The sequence below is a fragment of the Cyprinus carpio genome, chromosome B9, assembly GCF_018340385.1.
Source record: "Cyprinus carpio isolate SPL01 chromosome B9, ASM1834038v1, whole genome shotgun sequence".
NCBI classification, from domain to species: Eukaryota; Metazoa; Chordata; class Actinopteri; order Cypriniformes; family Cyprinidae; genus Cyprinus; species Cyprinus carpio.
The window spans coordinates 5,351,654-5,372,963 of NC_056605.1; the positions used below are offsets into that span (position 1 = coordinate 5,351,654).

Consider the following 21,310-nt stretch of genomic DNA (forward strand, 5'->3'; position numbering starts at 1 on the left):
ATTGTGTACAAAATGTGCTATATAAATAAACTTGCCTTGCCTTGAATGTTAATGCATTAACTAAGGTTAACTAATGAGGTCTTATTGTAAAGTGATACCTATTGGTCTTTATAGTTCTTTTGCACTTTAATGTGTAAAACTTTTAACTTTATATATATTTTTTTCTGTATTGCTTTATTGTATTTAAATGTTCAGTTATTTTTTTTTATAAGAAAAAAGTTATTTAACCTGTTATACTGTATTATGACCACTTTTTTGAAACTAAATTTCAATACCGTGATAATACCGCATACCGTGACAAAACATTATCAATTAATCGCAACAGGAAAATTTGATACCGGCATATCCCTAGAAATGAGTAAGCATTTTAGCACTTCCGGGTCCAACATCCTTAAGTCCTTAACATCCTTTTGGTGCCTGAAATAAGGTCTGTGTTTAACATGAGCTCAAGATATTTTCATGTTTTATTCTACAACATAAAATACCTCAGTAATATCCACTTACAATTTTTTTAAACCTTAAAGCGTTACTCCACCGCAAAATAAAATTTTTGTCATTAATCTCTTACCTCCATGTCATTCCAAACCAATAAAAGCTTCATTCGTCTTCAGAACACAATTTAAGATTTTTTGGATGAAAACCGGGAGGCTTGGGACTGTCCCATTAACAGGCAAATAAATTACAGTGTCAAGGTCCAGAAAAGTATGAAAGACATCTTCAGAATAGTTAATCTGCCATCAGTGATTCAACCGTAATGTTATGAAGCAACGAGAATACTTTTTGTACACGAAGAAAACAAAAATAACGTCTTTATTCAACAATTCCTCTCCTCTGTGTCTCTCAAGATGAGAGTTGAAATATTTTGGGGAATTTGAGCAGTGCGCAGGTGGCTACGCTCTTCTGTGTCAGCCGAGCCACAAGTATATGTTTTTTAGGGATGCACCGATCATGATTTTTCATGGCCGATTCCGATACCGATTTTTTACAAGCAAACTGGCCGATTCCGATACCGATTTCCGATTTATTTTTATTTTTTTTAAGCAACAAACAAGAAACAAGGAAAGTATGCATAAACAAGATGTTTATTTGGTATTTAATAGGCCAAACTGGTTTTGGCTATTGAAAACAATAACCGTAACCATCTGAAATTAACGGCAGTGACTGCACAGTAAGTAGCCTACATTCAATACAAACATAGATGGTACAGACATCAGCATTTAGCTTTTTTTTTTTTAATTGGGTTGAAACTACATAAACTGCATAGTTCTACAATCCAAACAACACAATCAACACACATTCAAGAAGATGTTTCTTAATCAGCATTCAGTATTTGTTTTCGTTTTTACATTTGGTTTTAAATAAAAAAAGGTCTTTACCAGTGATACTAAATAAAAGTATGCTATATAAATAAATTATTCCAAAATGTTAAAATCAAATAATGTTGGTGCGAATAAAACAAAGATGCAAAGTGTTTCTTTTGTCCAATTAAAAAAAATTAATAAATTGGGTAATGATTCACATCTATATTTTTTTTTACTTGAGCCAATGAAAAATAAATAACTAATGTGTCAAGTTAAAAAAATATAGATGTGATTGATTACCCTAACATTTTTTAATTGGATGAATGAAACACTTTTTTTCAGTGTGCTACAGCAGGTGATTTTTAAATCAAATTAAGTCTTTGTAATTTTAAGGTAAAATAAAAATAATCATCTTATACAGAACTGACCTTTACTTCTGGCCTCTCAAACATGTATGCAAGTTCTACTTTACAAAAAAAAAAAAAAAAAAAAAAAGCATTTTAGTCCTTTTCGTTTCTTATCCAACACGCGAGAAGTTGAGCTGAACATCCCTTCACTTTCTGCGCTTGTGCAGGGCGCGGACAGGTACAGTACGCTCGCGCAGCTTCATTTAGCGCAGGAAAGGGGCTCTTATTTTGTGCAGTAGGCTGTTCGCTTCCTGCTATCTGTGCCTCAGACATGTAGCTCTGCACTTCCAGTGCGAAACGACTGCCCGTGTCCTGCACATAGATTTCGAAATACTTCCACACAAATGACATGATAGCGAATGATTACAATGCAGTCTGTGCACGCGGGCGCATTTCCGGAAAAATCGGCCGAAAAAAAAAAGTGCACGCGGGCCGTGCACGCGGGCCGAAAAAAGACCGGTGCATCCCTAATGTTTTTTACATGTATTTACACTTTAGTTTGAAAGACAACAGCGCATCAGCGCAGCGTGGCTGACACAGAAGAGCGTACAAAATATCTTAAATTGTGTTCCGAAGACAAACAAAGCTTTTACGGGTTTGGAACTACATGGGGGAAAGTGATTAATGACAAAATTTTCATTTTTCCCTTTAAACTTGTTTTGAAAAAGGCAAGTGAAATGGGTGGACTACAGGTTTTTGTGATTTTAAATTTTTTTTTTTTCTTTTTTTTTATAGAGCTTTTTAAATGCAACTGCAGACCAAGGTGCTGTACAATCAAAAAGCACGTCATCAAAACACACAACTTGAAACAAGACACATCCTATTAAACAACAAAGACAAACCCACCCTCTCAAAGGCTAAAGACAAGAAGTAGTTTTTGACGAAAGATGAGACCTCTCTAAGTTCCTGCAGGAAGACTATTCCAGAGCCTCAGCCCACCAACAGCAAAGGCCTGATCCCCTTTTAGCTTTAAATGAGTACGAGGGACAGTACGTAATAGGGGTGGGAGAAAAAATCGTCTCCAATGTTTCTGGATCGAATCTGAGAATTTCAGAATCGATTCTGAGCTTAGTTTTTAACCAGATGCGAGATGACGCTGAGTTTGCTTTAGAAACACCCATACCCTGCTTTCTTCCAATTCCTCACACGCATACACCACTCAAACCTTCCCTAAAATAATCTTTCATAAAGTTCTGAAATGTTGAAGCAAATTACAAGGACATTCGTGGGCTTCATTAAAGCCCTTTCACACGAAAGCAGCATGCGTTAAACAAACCTGCGTGGTTTAAAACATCTAGGAGCTCACATCTGCCCTCTGAACACAAGACTCTCCAGATGTAGGGCTGAATGGGAAAGTAATCAGTGTGTCTGTCCAGTAACTAACGATGAAAGTGCAGTTTGCAGAGAGGCATTTCAGTTGTTCACGGTGGACTGTCTGACTTAAAAGGACAGTTCACCCAAAAATTTACATTTTGTCATCATTCACACACCCACAACTTGTTATAAACCTGTAATAATTTATTTCATCTGTTGAACATAAAAGAAAATACATTAAATAATGTGGGTAACCAAACAGTTTCTGGTCCCCAGCGACTCTGATGTTGTTGTTTTTTTTTTACCTTACTATGGAAGTTACCACCATCACCTGTTTAGCTGAGACACATTGTTCAGAGTATGTTCTTTAGTGTTCATTGGAAGAAAGAACTTTATGCAGGTTTAGAACAACCTGGTTAAATTATGACTAATTTCATTTTTGTGTGAACCCTACCATTAAAGTGACAGACACAGCCGTGCTTCTACAGGTATAGGCCTATTGTTTTATTAACATTTGGATAGTCTGTAAATATTATATTCCATACATTATCAGAGCTTGGTAGACATAATTATGATATTTTTTTACATGATTAGACAGATAAATTAATATAGTATAATTAATGTTAGTTAGTTATGTTTTGAAGTTGTATCAGTTTAGAAGTCTTAACATACAACTGTTTTAGTTTTTTTTTTTTTTTTTTTTTAATTTGTAATTATTTTTAAAAGTACTTAATTACTTATGTAAGGATATGTAAATGTAAGGATTTTAAGATTCTCAAGTCGGTAAACTAATTAATTAATAAGGGGGGGGGGGGGTAGATCAAGAATCGTTCTGGAATCGGATCGTGACTCCCAGAATCGGAAAAGGATAGGATCGTGAGGTGACAAAAGATTCCCACCCCTAGTAAGCAATAACTTATTATTGGATCTTAGAGACTTAGGTGCTTGACGAACAGCAGTGAGCTCAGACACGTAAGCAGGGGCCATCCCATGCATTGCTTTAAAAACATACACAAGAGTTTTATATTTTATCCTGTAGTTCACTGTTAGCCACTTGACAGAAGCTATAATAGGAGAGATATGATGACTTTTCTAAGCACCCACTAGCAGCCTAGCTGCTGCATTCTGAACTAATTGCAAGCGTGAAATAGTGGTCTGACAGGACTCCACTAACCATTAATAACCTTCTCTAAGTCTTTCCTTGACAGAATAGGCTTTAGTCGAGCAATAGACCTAATCTGGAAAAAAACAACTCTTTACTACAGCATTAATCTGCTTGTCAAATTTCAGCTTTCGGTCAAACACCATACCTAAGTTCCTGATTTATTCATGGCTATAATCAGACCATGAACCCAAATATGTGTACATATCTAAACATCCTCTGGCAGGGTTTTACTCTGGTTCAACTGAAGCAGATTTTGAGTCAGATTAAACATCACATCACACTGAACAGGTAAACACTAACCTAACTGCTTCAAACGGCTGACCTACGGCCCATGTCACTCAAGACCACCCTCTTGCTGGCCTTAGCATTGGTCAAACAGGTAGATGACTTGCAAGCGCTCTCTGTTAGCACGTCTGGAGTTTTGGCCCAACGACTGTAAAGTCGTTCTCAAACCAAGATGCGGTTATGTACCTAATCAGACCCTACAGTAACTGAGCTCAGCACCACCACTACTTTTTAGGAAGAGGATTGTGGCATTAACATAGTATTTGTGAGAAAAAGGCCTGTGAGCAAATGACCGGTCCATCAAACTGATCCAACACAAAGCTCCTTCTTAAACATACAAGTATTCAATTACATCTGATACAGTCCCTCTCCACAAGCAGACAGCCATCTAACCTATAATTAATGCAACAGTGCAACAAAAGTGGTAATTAGGCTACTCACTAAACAGAAGCCCTTAATAGTCTATAACATGTCTTTATGAAATTATCTCAAGATAAACCCTCAATATTTGTTGCCTTATCTAAATATGTTACCAAGAGCAGCACAGGTAGCTAGTAGCTCACACTGGATTCACAGTCAACGTTAAACATTAATGTCCCAGGACTGTCCTGTGAATTAGGTATGGTGTAATTCAGGAGTGTATCCTGTGAGATTAGCTGTTAGTATTCAAGGGGCCGACCAGGTTCTGCACTGCAGCTATGATTATTGTCAGGGCTTTTTGAAATGAAATCTTCCTCAGGAGCTTCTCTCACCAAGCAGTCCAGAAGCGTTTCATCTTCGGTCGCTCCTAAGGAGCTGCTCCGTGAGTTTGGTTTTTATCAGATACGCCATTCTGCTATAAGCATTTCATTTCCACTCGTATCTCAGTCTGTAATAAGACAGACACAGTAATGGCTCTTAGTTTCAGATCGGATATGATCAAAGGTACTGACAGTTTACTGAAGGAGTCAGATGTTAATTCAATAATAGCTATGTTTCCATCCAAAGATGGGAATTTAACTTGTGCGTAAAACTGGAATATCGCATAAAACATTTGCGAATAAAGCACCGTTTCCATCCAACGAGTCAAAGAGAACAAAATCGTCACTTCCTGATAAACTGGCACCAAATATCTCTAAGTAGACTAGGAGAAGCCACTGAATATAATAATTTTCATATGTAATAAATTACTTTTGCTTCAGAGAGAGCAGACGTAACACAATAAATGCGGTCATTGCTTTCGGAGGTGGATGCCGCTGTTTGGGAACGCAGTCATGTAAGACAGTAATTATACAGAAATACTTTGACAACAGACTTTGCTCGAGCATTTCAGGATGACCAAAACAACATACAGATGCTGTGAACGAGATCGGTCTGCTGGTTAGTCAAGTTATCCCGTCTCATAGCACAAAGTCACATGACTTTTTCAATGCACATGGTGGAATTTATTTGATAAATGTGTTTCCATCGTAGTTTATGCTCATTTTTTCTTATTGTATAAAAAGTTCATCCTTCTCAGTTGTGCGCATAAGTTTTTTATGCACATTTTTAGTATTTATGGGCATCTTGGCGTTTCCATCCAACGTTTTTTTTTTTTAGGCGATAATCCAAAAACGTGCATAAAAACAGGTGGATGGAAACAGCTAATGAGAGCTCTGACTGTGAGCCATTTGTGACTGATGAGTCTGAGACTTTGAGATTGAGTAGTTTGAACTGATCTGCTAAAATGAATCAGCTCACACGACATTAATTTGCAAATCGGACTGGAATAAATTTAAACATGTAAAAGCGAGTGGTAGCTTTGAACTCAAAGTGTCACGAATACTACTGTTGTCATTTTCAATCCCACAGGGACAAATTTCCACAACATCCCTGTTGTTCGGGATTCGTTGGTCCTGACAATTGCGAGTGGGATTAAATAATAATGAGAAATTTAATTTTAAATTATTATAAGACAGAGTCATATAAACATTGTTATATAACTGCACATAAAATAAAAAGGATATTTCATAATAAGTGTATTAGTAGTAAAATTGCAATACTTGTGACTTAATTTCTGCACTTTCAAGGGTTAAACCATGGTTTTATTTTGGTGGGAAACTGCAGAGAGTATGGATCTGTGATATTTATCGTCTTCGTTGTTTTAATGATATGCGAGCTGACAATATCAAGTGTGTCACTAACATTGCAAAAAACAAACAAAAACACATCTTGAGAGTCCAACGCATTCACTGCCTGATAAAGCTTATTAGAATGCAGCTAAAATGTCCATATAATTCAAGTTATGAAAGTAAAAAAATACATCTGGGTTTTTTTTATTTTTATATTTATAAGATATGACAATCAGGAGTGCCATTTTCCTGAATATGGTGTGTGAGAACGGTCGCGAACATGACATTAAGTTATGGATATGAAACACATTTTATTTTAAAATAAATGGATTGGTACATTTTTGATTGGTATGATTAGAATTACTAAATCTCCAACCCATTCCAAGAATGAAAATGTCTTAATATTCCTTTTTCATTCAATGCATCAGTAACATTTATAAAGTCTTTCAAAGCATCTGATATAGATATCCCTTGACTCAGCACAACCCTCCCAGCTTGGAATAACGGGAAAACCTTCCCCCACCTGACTGACACTGCTATCGGAAATGGGTTCATTCTTCCATTTATCTCACATGTTAGCATACAGGTTTTCCGTAAACTAGCCCTCAGCAACAATGGAGACTGATGAAGACCTTTAGAGAATGTTGTTGTACTCCACCGTGTCTGCTAGATTATTGTACTGAGCAAACCACCACACAATGACAAGGTCACATTTGGTGTGAGGTCTGTGAGGGGCCCACGTGCCCCCATACTGTGCACAGATCAGCTTCACTGTGAGTTCCAGTCATTTAAGACCTCATAAATGTAACTGTGAGTCAGTGCTGGCGAGAATCAACAGTACAGGACTCAATACGCATGCCAGTCACAAGTTTCTATTTCCAGTTCAACGGAATAAAATAAATCAATAAAAAACAGATTTAATGTGCATTTTTTAAATCAAAACAGCTTAAGTAGTTGGAAACAATAAGGAATTTGTAAAATCAAGAAATCATCTCCGAAGGTCTGGAAAAATAATTCTGCAATAAAGTGCAACAATGACTTTACTTTTTCAGAAATTTCTCCAAGGGATTTAAACTTTTTTAATCAATATTGTACGCCATAAATCAAAACCAATAGCAATTACAACATTATTTCAACATTATACAAAAACGTAAAGATGCAACGACTATTATGCAAATGTAATGATTGTGCGCAGACTGAAAAACTTGATTTGACAGAATAAATTCAAAAACAATGGTGCAATGCAATACTATTTACTTTAATTACTGATATTTTATAGCTAATGCAATTTGGGTAACACTTTAGATTAGGGAACACATATTCAAAAGAGTTTTCCATCAATAAACTGCTAATTTGCTGCTTACTGATAGTAAGGTAGTCGTGGTTGTTAAGTTTAGGTATTTGGGTAGGATAAGGGATCTAGAAAATGGTTATGCAGAATAAGACATTAATATGTGCTTTGTAAATACTAATAAACAGCCATTATGCTAGTAATATGCATGCTAATAAGCAACTAGTTACCAAATTAAAATAATATATTTGGTAACTCCTTAGTATAGGGACCAATTCTCAATATCAAAGGGGTCATATGATGCTATTTAAATTTTTCCTTTCTCTTTGGAGTGTTACAAGCTCTTGGTGAATAAAGAAGATCTGTAAAGTTGCAAAGACTAAAGTCTCAAATCCAAAGAGATATTATTTTTTAAAAGTAAAGAATCAACCACGCCCCCCTAAAACGGCTCATTCTAACACGCCCCCACATCTCCATGTCACGATGTGGGAAGATTTGCATAAGAAGGTGTAACTTTGGTTCTCGCTGTTGCCACCGTCGCCATGTTGTGGAGACGCTGTTTTGTTGTGAAAGCGAAACTACTTTGTTTGGCCTTCCAGAAGAGGACACAACTAGAAATCAGTGGTTAAGTTGTATTTCAACTCTGTTCCAGAAGAGTTCAACCCAAATATTCAGATGTGTGCAACGCATTTTATTGAGGACTGTTTCCTGAACCTGCAGAGTAACCTACAATGTGTCTGTGCACAAATGCTGTTTCTATAAAGTGGGGTAGTTCCAACTTTTCAAGGACAGTCTGGAGTTTCAGACTCACAGCCTGTAAGTACGCTTACATATTTAAAGAATTTGCCACTGATGATTCAAACGCGAGTTTTAAGCAGTGTAGAGTTACGCTTGTTGTTTCTCAGATCACAAATGCAGACATGGTTTTATGTTAACGCTGCGCGATACGCAACACAGCGCATAAAAAGACAGAAAAGTCATTATAATCAGTAATTATGTCCCCATTGGATGCAACAAATGCTTTGTTTGTAATGGGTTTTATTGGTTTTGTCTCGTCACGCCGGGACATGGCATCACAGTATAGTAAGGGGAATAATATTTCCGTCACACACTTGAGGCATTTGGCCAATCACAAAGCACTGGATAGCTGGCCAATCAGAGCACACCTCGCTTTTCAGACCGATGAGCTTTGTAAAAATCGTCGCGTTTCAGAAAGGCGGCGTATAGAGGAGCAACAATAATGTACATTATGTGGAAAATAATGTGTTTTTTAACCTTTAACCGCATAAACACATTGCATTACGCCAAATACACAAAATAATGTTCTTTTTAGCAACATCATATGACCCCTTTAACAAGTTGCTTATTAGCATGTATATTCCTAACTACCTTACTAACTATTAATAAGCAGCTAGTTCTGAGTTTATTGAGGCAAACATTGTAGTTAATAGTTAATCAATAGTGAATAGAACTGTTCCCTAAACTAAAGTGTGACACCATTTATTTGAATGGATTCACAGGTAGGGAATATTTTGGTTTTCATTTCAATAGAATCAATGACTGGAGAATTTCTCCTCAGGACTATGGGTCATGTAGTTCTTTGGTACTTTGAGTATTAAAGTCAGTCTTTTTAAGATTAAGTCACATGTGGCTTGTCTAAAGTATTGTACACAAATTTCTCATGTCCCCATAAATAAATAAATATATAAATTAAAAAAATAAATGGTATTTTTCCACCTGCACTCCTTCAGTTGTGTATTTCCCACAATCTGAAATCATTAAAATAATCAGCCTATACTGAGTGGCATTTGTTTCAGATGCTGAATGTCAACAGCATGTTTCTAATGATTAAAGTTGTTTTTCAGCAGATATGTAGTTCAGTTGTTCACAGGGGCCACTGCCTGGGGACAAAATGTTTTTGTGCCTGCCTCTTTTTTTATTGTTCTAAATTGCTTCTTGCAGGGTAAAGACCTGGAAAACCATAGACTGTAGCCAACGACTGTTTCCTGTTCAACAAATAATAAAGCTTGTTAAAGAAAAGGTTCACATACAGACAAAAAATCTCTACATCATTTACTAATGTCACCTGTTTGACTTTTTTCCTTGAAAGAAAATAGATGTCTTGCTCATTAAGAAGATTTTGGGTCTCATTCACTTAATAATAACTCATTCAATAATTGCGAAGGTTATTCGTATTTATACGTACATTTGAACTTCTCATGAAAACTTTCGGCCTAATTCAAAACACGTGCGTATGCACATGAATTTGTTCTTAACCTCATCCTAATGCTAGTGAATTTAAAGTATTCTAAATGACACGCCGTGTACAAACATGCATTAACATATTTAATATATATAATGAAACATACATTATTTATATATTTTATATACCATATAGATTATTAAGACCGGCAAGAGTGTGATTTTTGCGTATGTGTGCTTTCAGCTGTTCCTATATTTTTCCTCAAATTTAGAATAAATTTTAGCAAAAAAGTTTTAATGAATCACGATTTGTTCGTGAAAATGTTTGTACGCAGGTTTCATGAAAATTTGTGCTTACACATGCTTAGTGAATGAGACCCATTGCCTTTATCACACTATGACTGGCTCACAACACGCAAGGTTTTCAGCGTATGGAAGCACGAATGTGAACATTTTCAGCGTATAACAACCAAACATCATTCCGTTCATCACAGACTTTACAGCTTTAAATATAGTGCACAATTTATGGACCACTTATGTAATTCTCTCATGGTGCTTTCTTGTACTTTCTGGAGTCTGTCAGCTCGAGGTCACTTTGTCCTTTCACCGTATGGGAAACAACAGTGTGATAATTCTGCTAAACATCTTCTTTTGTGTTCCCCAGATGAAAGAATGTCATACAAAGTCACTGGAATGACATGTGGTGTCAAGTACATTTCCATTTTTGGTCAATTATTTCTAAACTGTGCCTTCCACTGTGTTTCTAAGAAATGTTTCCTGAGAACTTCCACTGAAGTCGATGATGTTGAAGGGAACTGTGGGTTTAGGCGGCCTCTGAAGTCTATTATCTCCACCATCTTTTGATCAGTTCCAGGCTGTTATGTTTGCTTTAGCTCACCAGCTGTTCCACCTCCTGTCTGCAAGCAGATTAGTAACCGTAGCTTATGAGGCCAATCAGCGTTGTGTCATCTGCAAACTTCACAAGCTTTACAGAGGGGTCAACCGAGGTGCAGTCATTGATGTCGAAAGACAAAGAAGTTCCAGCACTAGTGTGTGCCATCTCAGCCTCACGCAGTTTCCTGTCAGTTAGGAAGTCTGTTCTCGAGCAGTAGAGGGCTCTGTGGTCCTCTAAGGGTCATTAGCTGAAAATTGATTTTTTTAGATTCTCATAACAGCCCCTATGCCAGCTATGATTCCCATCTTCAGTTTGTACATAGCTGACTGCATGAGGAGATAAGGGTCCTCCAAAGTTGTTTAAAGGGTTAGTTTACCCAAAAATGAGTCTTCATATAGTCACCTACACATGCTCCAAATATGAAAAATAGTGTCATAAAAGAGGCCCATAAAACTTCATAACAGAGAAAGCTCTGCGTGAGGATCTGCCAAAAAATTCAATGGTTAATGGTATCTGTGTTATCTCTTCTACTCATCAGTGCTGTTTGTTTAACCGTTTCTTCTCCTAATCTTATCCATATCGCTATAAAATATGGCATTCTGTGTAGAATTAAAATGGGTCTGATATGTTTTGTGAACAATGTTTCTGTGAACAAGTGGCCGATTTCAGCCGCAGCTTCAGCAACTATTTATAGTGTAGGGGGCAGGACACTTCAGATTCTAGAAAGCATTTGATTGGACAGAAAAGTGAAAAGCTGATGAGAAGTGCCATGGATGATGTCATTAAAATCGCTCATTCACACTGGCAGAGGTCATAGACTAAGTTTTAAATGGTTACATCTTCTAATTGAGAATTTTGTCATTGTTTTGGAGCACACTTGCTAATAGATAACCTTAAGGCTAACATATCCATACTAAAAACCAAAAAACTTCAGTTTTGATTGCATGGGAACCTTTAAGAACAGTTGGAATAGAGTGAGTACGTTTTTAGCACACCAGGGTGAATATAACAGGAAATTGTCCAGCCATGACTTCCTGTTCCAGAGAATTATAAATATGGGGAACACAAAGGCCAAATTCCCTTAATCATCGTCACAAGGAGAAAAACCAAAGAATACAGCTCTGATGTACAGAACAAGATTGTTGAGCATCACAAAATAGAAAGTAGCAGTAAGAAAATAGCTAAAGCATTGAAAATCCTCATTTCCACCATCAGGGAAATAATTAAAGAAGTTCCAATCAACTAAAGAGGTTACAAATCTGCCTGGAAGAGGACCTGTGTCTATATCGTCCTAATGCACGGTGAGGAGGAGAGCTTGAGTGGCCAGAGACTCTCCAAGGATCACAGCTTGAGAGATTAGTTGAGTCATGGGGTCAGAAAGCCTAAAAAGAATATATCAAACAGCCCCTAGATCACCACATGTTGTTCAAATGGGTTTCAAGAAAAAAACTCCTGCCTCATCCATAAACAAACTCCAGCATATTCTAACTCTAGCAGTTGTCAGACACGACTGGCTTCTATGGATAGATGAAACATTAAAAAGAGCTTTCTGATTTTCACCAGATGGGTTTGGTGCAAACAGGGATAAAAGGTACCCCATGTCCACGGTTGAATGATATGATGGATTTTTAATTGAACTACACTGTTTTTTTTTTGGTGTTATTGGACTTTTTTTTTAGTTGAGTTGATTGATGGATTCTATCACATACCAACAGATAAAAAAATCTAAACCTGACAGACTCTGTAAGGAATCTTATAATGGACCATGTTTGGATCTTCCATCAAGACAATGATCCAAAACTAACATCAAAATCAACACAAAAATGCCGTCCCAGTCCTCTGACCTGAACCCTGTAGAAAATGAGTGAGGTGAACTGAAGAGGAGAAGCACCAACACACAGCTGGTATTCTGAAGGATCTGGAGAGATTCTGGATGAAGGAATGGTCTCTGATCTCTTGTCAAGTGTTCTCCAAACTCACCAGGCATTATAGGAGAAAACTCATAACTGTTATCTTGAGAATAAGACGTTGCAATAAATGGGTGCCAATAACTGTGGTTAACGTCACCTAGAGAAAAACATTAATTTGATAACGTGAGTTTCCCCCACTTTCCATTGTTTTTCTTTAATGAAAGGTTAGAATTTTGTAATTTTTTTGAATGAAAGATCAAAAGGATAAACAATGCAGATTTATTTTAACAGCCACCTTTGCTCATATTTACCAAGGGTGCCAATATTAGTTACACTGTATGTAATGCCTGCAGCACCATATAGCATTCTCCCTCCCTTTTAAGCAGAAATTCAATTCAAGAATGACAATTTCCCAATTATTTACTTACCCCCATGTCATCCAAGATGTTCATGTCTTTCTTTCTTCAGCTGCAAAGAAATATAGTTTTTTAAGGGAAACATTCCAGGTTTTTCTCCATATAGTGGACTTCAATGGCGATCAATGTGTTGAAGGTCCAAATTACAGTTTCAGTGCAGCTTCAAAGGTATGTACGCGATCCCAGCTGAGGAATAAGGAACTTATCTAGCGAAATTAGTTATTTTCTAAAAAATAAATATACTTTTTAACCACGAATGCTCATCTTGCACTAGTTCTGCCACATGTATCTGTGACTTCACGCAGTCACACTGGAAAGATCACGCGAGGTTAGTTTTTCTACTGTGTGCTCTGGCTCGAAAAGGTTAGGGCTAAAATCTCCCTCTCATTTTCTCCTTCAACTTCAAAATCATCCGACATCATTGTTTTACCTTTTTTTGTAAGGCGTTCGATTTTCTTTGCACGTTTGCTTTGAAAACACCAAGTCTGTGCTGATGCATTGCAGAGCTAGTGCAAGATGAGCATTTGTTGTTAAAAAGAATATAAAATTTTATTTTAGAAAATGATCGTTTGATCGCTAGATAAGACTAGATTACTTGGCTGGGATCGTGTAGAGCTCTTTGAAGCTGCATTGAAACTGCAATTTGGACCTCCAACCCATTAGTCCCTGTTGAAGTCCACTATATGGAGAAAAATCCTGGAATGTTTTCCTCAAAACCTTAATTTCTTTGCGACTGAAGAAAGAAAGACATGAACATCTTGGATGATGTGGGGGTGAGTATATTATCAGTAAATTTTCATTCTGGAGGTGAACTTCTCCTTTAAGATACATTTGTCATTCCTGGAGCTCAAGAGTGTTCATCTCAGGCCAAACATCTCCTATTGTGCTCTACAGACGAAAGATTTATCATGTTGTATCCAACCTGGTTCTCTTTTGGGAATGCAGTTGTTCTCTCAAAAACACATGACATCAGTCTGTGAAGTGGTAGCAGGTTTTTTGTACCGATCTGGTTTCACTGGCATCTCGCTCAGCAGATGTTCATTTCTGTGTGTTTGAATGAGATCAGCTGCACTGGCCCAGAAGAGTCCCACAAGGATGCATGAGAATATATGCAGTATATGTTTTGTCTTCTTTAGTGGAACATTATTGCTTTAGGTTTACGTTCTTATAATCTCCCATAATTATGAGTTGGGAGGCCTTTGGATTCACTGATTATCTGCTCAGCAATCCTCTCTCACACACGGTTCAGCCAGATACAATGAAGATACTAACCAAAATATAAAGACATTTAAAAAATATTTAAAAATATAAAAATCGAGTTAACCCTGTGAAACTGGTGCACATTGTTAGGAATTGTTTCAGACAACTAAGCCTCTGTGAAAATGAGGATAGAAGAAATGGAAAGGTTCTTGCTTGTTTGGATCGGTAGCAGGATTTTATCCGGTTTGTTACACAAAGAGCACAGATTCGTGATGTAAGTTCCCATGAGAGGTGTGTAAAATCTCCACCACCAGAGGTGCAGCAGGGCCACCGATCTCCTGCTGCTTCATCTGCATCTGCTAGCAATGAAACAGTTGTGCCCTTTATCAAGTTACTGAACCTTACTGAATCCCATTGCAGGGACAGATTAGGAAATGCTTCAGGTGGCATTTTATACCCGATGTTTAAATGTTGTTATCTTGAGGAGCAGATTAACAAAAACAGGAACAGATGAAACAGGAAGGAGCAACACACCATGGATGATGTATGAGGTGCCACCTGGAGAAGTCACCAAATTAGATTAAAAATAATGCATTCCTGATATCATTAATTTGCTTTTATCATTCAGTTACACATACTGTAACTTTAAGAAAACAGATTCATCTGACAGATGAGCATATGGACACACAACATTTACAGTTCATGTCAACAATGTCTGATAGGTGTTCAGAAACTCACTGAATCTAATCACTGTGAGGTAATACTGCTAGTTTCAAACCAAGCAGCTTTCTGTTGGTTAATGCAAAAAGTCTAAAACGAAATTCCTGATCATGCTGATATTTACATTAAAATGACTCTTTAAAAGTTCTTTAAAAAAAAAAGTTTAAATGCTAAAAAAAATCTTTATCAAAGCAGCAAGCCAGTGAGACTTATCTAATTTTTAGACCCTACAGTATGTAGTCTGATGTAGCACATATGTTGTTTATTAATTTTGCTCAGAATGCCCAGAGTATGGTTCTCGTACATGGTTTCCCTTCTTTAGGGCTCTCCACTGGAGATTCTGATGAGGAGGGACCTCCTCTCTCAGGTGGGGGGAACCAGGTGGTTGTTGAGACCACACTCCAGTCCAGATCTCCCGCCACGAGGAAATTGTACACCTTGAAGTGGAAGCTCTTCCCTTCTTGGCGCGGAATCGACTTCAAGACCCAGTCAACTGCTCAGTTGATACAGTTCTGGAGTTTCTGCAGGAGCGTTTCTCCACAGGGTTATCCCCCTCCACTCTAAAGGTTTACATGGCAGCCATAGCTGCTTACCATGCCCTTCTGGGTGGTCAATCATTGGGGAAACACCCATTAGTAACAAGTTTCCTCTGTGGCACCCAGAGGCTGAGGCCACTACAGCGCACCAAGGTGCTCTCGTGGGACCTGGCGGTGGTTCTGGAGGCTTTGTGCAATGCTCCTTTCGAACCCACTGAAGATGTCTCTGACAAGCTCCTCACGTTGAAGACAGTCTTCCTCCTTGCCATGACCTCACTGAAGAGGATACTGGACCTTCATGCATTAGAGCGTTTCTTTACCTGAGACCCGGGTATGTCCCTAAGGTGCCCACCTCTTCGCCGGGTCCCACAGTACTGCAAGCCTTCAGGAAGCAGGGCAGGAAAGACTCAATCTGCTCTGTCCAGTGTGAGCACTGGACGCTTACAGAGCTGCCCAGTGGCGTATGGCAGATCAGTTACGCATTTGCTTCGGTCCACCTAAGAAAGGAATTCCAGCACCCAAGCAAACCATGAGCTGGTGGGTGGTTGAGACCATCACACTGACCTATGAGTTCTCAGGCCTCCCATCACCGATGGGGGTCAGAGCGCACTCGATCCGGAGTATGGCGGTCTCCAAGGCCTTGTCAGTGGGCGTGGCCTTCCAGGATATTTGTGCTGTGGCGGGCTGGTCCTCTCTGCACTAGTGTTAATTTTGTCAGCTATTTTCATTTTAGTCTTAGTCTTAGTCCCGTGTTAAAATGTCCTTGTTAATTTTTATCATATTTAGTCAAACTTACCCTATTTAGTTTTAGTCAAGTTTTAGTCGACTGAAAGTCTCAACATTTTAGTCTAGTCCAAGAAAACTTTTAGACATTTTAGCAACAAGATTATTATTAATTAACCATACAGCAGTATTAATTTTGGCAGCCATTTTTAATTTAGTCTTAGTCTTACTCAAATGTACATTTTAGTTATCATATTAAGACAAACTTTTCCTGTTTTTGTTTATTCAATGAAATGTATGAGCATTTGAATCATGTTTTAGTCAGTGAAATCTTAGTCACATTTTCGTCATTCTGTATAATGTTTAAACTGATAAAAATTATTATTTTTTCCTCAAAATTATAATTGTAATGATTGTTGTCATCCACGTATGAGAGCTCGCGTAGTAGAGGCGTGTAGAGCAGTCTCCAATAACATATAGTCTCCTTTTTTGATGAAAATAAAAAGAGGTTTTTGGTAAAGTTTTTATCTTTTTGAAAACATTTTAGTCTCGTCTTATTTCGTCATTGAAATTGCATGTTGATATAGTCATAGTTATCGTTTATTGACCTTATTGTCGTCTCGTCTTAGTCATGGAAAAAAGCTTGTCAACGAACATTTTTCATCATAATCTTCGTTAACGAAATTAACACTACTCTGCACACATTTGTCCAGTTTTACAGTTTGGACCTGACTCCAACCCCGGTGTCCCAAGTTCTCTCATCTTGATGTGCTCGCCAGACACACATCAGACAGGGACTTGCTCATACGGCGCAGAGGGTATTCTTGTTCCCAAAGTGTTGGACGCAGCTCGAGTTCCTGAAGGGGAACGTCTCGAGGTTACGTATGTAACCATGGTTCCCCGAAGGGAACTAGATGCTGCGTCTCCCTGCCGTACTCCCTGCATCCCTGCAGGTCCTCACTTCCGCAGAAGCTAACATGTGCATTTGCCGGATGCGCCTTTATGCTTCCTGGATGCTCACATCACCCCGCTCATGACGTCTCGCTTCTCCATTGGACTGATTACACACGTGCTTCAGAGCGTGGTCCCAAAGCGTTCGACGCATTGTCTCATTCCCTTTGAGGAACTATGGTTACATATGTAACCTTGAGACGTTTTTTTTTCTTCTACTGCATATGTTTTTGTAGCACCACAGGCAGTGTAACCTGCATCATGAAATCCATCTTTAATATTTTTCAAAATATATTTTTTATGATACACAAAAGAAAAAAGGGCCTCTCAAATGGCAAACGTTTACAGTGAGTCAGTATCGTCAGACAGTAGCAACGACATTGTCCCAAATACTGTAACTCAAGAACTAGAATTGAACTAAAATGACAGAAACAAACATCATTTACTGTGAAACAAATAATTTCTTTTTCTACTTTCCATATTTTCCCAGTAAACACCAAGTGGGCAGAGTACAGAGCTTTTCTTATCGTGCTGCTTCAACCTGTCAGAGGAGTTCACAGCAGAGCATGTAAAAACTCCAGTAAACACAAAGGCAGACAGTGAACAGATGGACACACTAATCAACCTGCTGAACCCGGCTCAGTCCAGCCCTCTGTAAAGCAGGATAACGTCCCGTGAAAGACACCAGCCAAGATACAGGAAGAATCATGTGCTTCTATGAAAATTCTGGATTAGAGCGAGGCAGCACTCGACACACACACACACACACACACAGCGCACTGGAGATAAAACTCATTACTTGTATTGATCAGGATGTAGCTTTTGTTCTTTTAAGTGGAACACCCCCACCTCAACATTGAGTGTGGGACGGCCAGAGTACTACTGAAGCCCACTTACAAAAACCACTGCTGTTAGCTTGAAAACACGCACGACACAGCACACTAAATAGTGCTGTTCGCTAAGACAACGTTCTCTGTTATTGCTAATATACGTGTAGGGGAGTGTCAACCCCCCCCGCCAACCCCAGTATTAAAGGCAAAGTTCGCCCAAAAATGTACATATTTGTTTCAACCCTTAATGAAAAGTTACATTAGCTAAAAATTACAATTCTGAAATTTTAGTGAAATTCATAGACAAAAAAGGTCCAGTGTCTGTTGTCAGCAGATGTATTAATGTATGATGTATGAAGATCGCACAGAAGCAACTTTCAAACCAAGCAACTTTTTGTTAACAGTCCAGTGATCTGGCGTCACCAACTTGACACAAACAAAATTTCACCTGTAAAAACTTGCAGACAAATGCTAGATGTGACCGAATGTTTACTCTCTTTTACTAACGTAAATTCAAAGTTTAAGTTGAAGTACTAAAATTACTACAAATAACACTTAGGTAAAAATTAATTAAAACTAAAAAGACATAAACAAGAATGTAAAAAAAAAACTAAAACTTACACTAAAATTCAAATAAAGATATACAAATAAAAGGTGTTTCAAAATACTGTGGAACACAGAAGAAAATATTTCTAAAAAGTGTTCTTTTTTTTCTTTTTCTTTTTTTAAAGTCAACGTGTTCTAATTTTGTTTGAATTGACTTTCATCATACACACATTTTTTCAAAATATCTTCTTTTGTATATAATAAAATGACACTGCATGTAAAATACAAGCAAAGAATGTTTAAATAATATTTACCAGACAAGGTCAAAGTTATTGGTAATATTAAAGAGAAGAATGGATCGGTTCGACTGTTTATACTGTTTAACGTTAACTGTGTTCCCACTGAAGCTGTGCGTGACCATACAATATTTACTCTCGTTGTGTAGAGCAGCCTGGACATTATACTAAATGTCTTCTTTTGTGTTGAAATATCCTGGTTTGGAAATCCACGTGGGTGAGTGTATGATTACAGCTGTTTAAATATCAGGATACAAGTTCTAGTTGCCTAACAAACACACAGAGACTGTATTAAAAGAGCATTAAGCACTCACCAAACCACACCACCTTAGAATTAACTTAGCAACTGCTCAAACCGTCAGTGGTGTCACAACAACTTAATTTGAGGAAATACTACTGCCTCCATAAGACACACCGCAAAGTCACCGCCTGACCTTGGTTTTCTGATCCCAAAAAAAGTGACCAGGGTCCGGTTTCCTCATCTCACCTAGCCAGGTATCATTCAGTTCTCCTAATCACTGAAACTCAAGCAGACAGGTGTTTATCACGAGCAGCACAACAGCATTTCAGCACAGCACGACCAAATCAACAAGGGTTTTGTGTGTCGGATCAATGAGCTCCGGGATTATGAGCATATGAGACTCTAAATACATCATAATTGCTACAGGCTTCGTGTAACATATGAGTGTTACACAGTAATAAGCGGAGGAATAACTCGACTGCAAAGATGCGTGGCTGCCATTCACCCATTTTAATCAGCTTATCAATATCCAAAGGACACCGGCGACTGCATCTCTCCCTAGCGAAGGAAATTAGCCTTTGGAGGGTGAAAATAAAATATAAAACCCACGGAACGGAAGCGGTACGTACCAGCGGTTCGGTGTCCACATCATTTCTTGGCGCAGAAACCCGCTGCTGAGCATTAGCGAGGCTGTTAGTCACGATTACAGGGGTTTATCCCGCTCGGTCCCCGCAGATAATCACTGATGCACCGGAGGAGAATGTCGAGGTTTGGCGTTTTAGGCGAAGTAAGTGATGAAAAGTGCTGTGTACGGCTGGATTTGAAGGCGGTTTAGACGGATGCTGCGGTAACGGCGACTGAGGTCTGTGGTAAAGTCCGGACTGGATCTCTTCCCGAAAACCTTGAGGCTGGTGAGACGCAAAACAAGGAGCCTGGACTCCGTGATGGATCCCGTGCGGAGCTTCTTGTGTGCTTTAAGAACGAAATGTTTAGAATTTCGATTGGATTGTTCCACAGTATAAATGAACAGTCAGACGTGCAAACATCAGACCTTATTTTATTTGCCATTTTGAATATCTTTACAAATGACAGCAAACCGAGAAGCTTATTAACCCATTTAACCAAATTGTTCGCACATATGAAAATATCAAAATGATAGTAACCCCTTGAAATAATCAATATTTTTTTGTTTTAATGTTTATGGAATACTGTGTGTTTTATGGTTGGTCACAATAGTGATGGGTGGAATGTGTATAAATTCTTATTTATCTCAGCCCAGTTATTAACCCATTTTAAACTGTTTCATCACATTCTATGGTTACTATTATAGCCTACCTTAAAAAAAACTTATACAAAACTGAATAGGTATACTAAGATAAAAAAAATAAAAATAAATTGCTATTATCCCACTAGTCACTATTGTTGCCATCAACATGTTTACTCAACAAAACTAAATAATTATGAATTTATATATTAATACTAAACACCTTAAAGATAATTTGTACCAAAAATCTCATCATATCTTTATGTTATGTTACAGGCCTTTTGTTTTGGAGCTTTGATGCAGCCATCATCTTCTAAAGGTGCAAACAGGAAATAAACTGCTCTGGTCATGTGACAATTTGCACTAAACATGTGAAACTACACATATAGACCCTTTATTTTTTTTCCATATTTGCAGAAAATGCACTAAAACACCAGTCGGTAACATTTTAAGAGCTTTATAAATAAAAACTTTCTTTACGGTCACTATTGTGACCAGTAGGATTAAATGCGTTAAATTAGCAAACATCCTATCATAAAAATTATATGCGCACATCACATACTTTTTGACAGTCAGTGTCTATTTAAACAATTGTAAAAAAGTAAAGTTTTTTTATTTTAATAGGATATAAATAATAATGACCTTAATAATAATCGGTTAATAAGTTAACAAAGCTTTATAGTGTTATTTATTATAAACGTCTAATAAGACATGAAACTGAAGGGGG

At 37.8% G+C, this 21,310-nt stretch overlaps 1 protein-coding gene across 7 annotated transcripts in view; it reads right to left on the bottom strand.

Annotated features, from left to right (window-relative positions):
* The window catches only part of LOC109077090 (oxysterol-binding protein-related protein 6-like), a 75,906-nt gene extending 55,702 nt beyond the window's left edge, over nt 1-20,204 (bottom strand). For 4 of the 7 annotated variants that reach the window (XM_042730711.1, XM_042730709.1, XM_042730710.1 and 1 more), the window contains exon 1: nt 19,949-20,204. The gene's annotated coding sequence lies outside the window, so the exon portion shown is untranslated. The remainder of the gene's footprint in view (nt 1-19,948) is intronic. The other 3 variants (XM_042730715.1, XM_042730714.1, XM_042730712.1) reach the window with 1 other exon arrangement.
* Between the last annotated feature and the right edge of the window lie 1,106 nt (nt 20,205-21,310).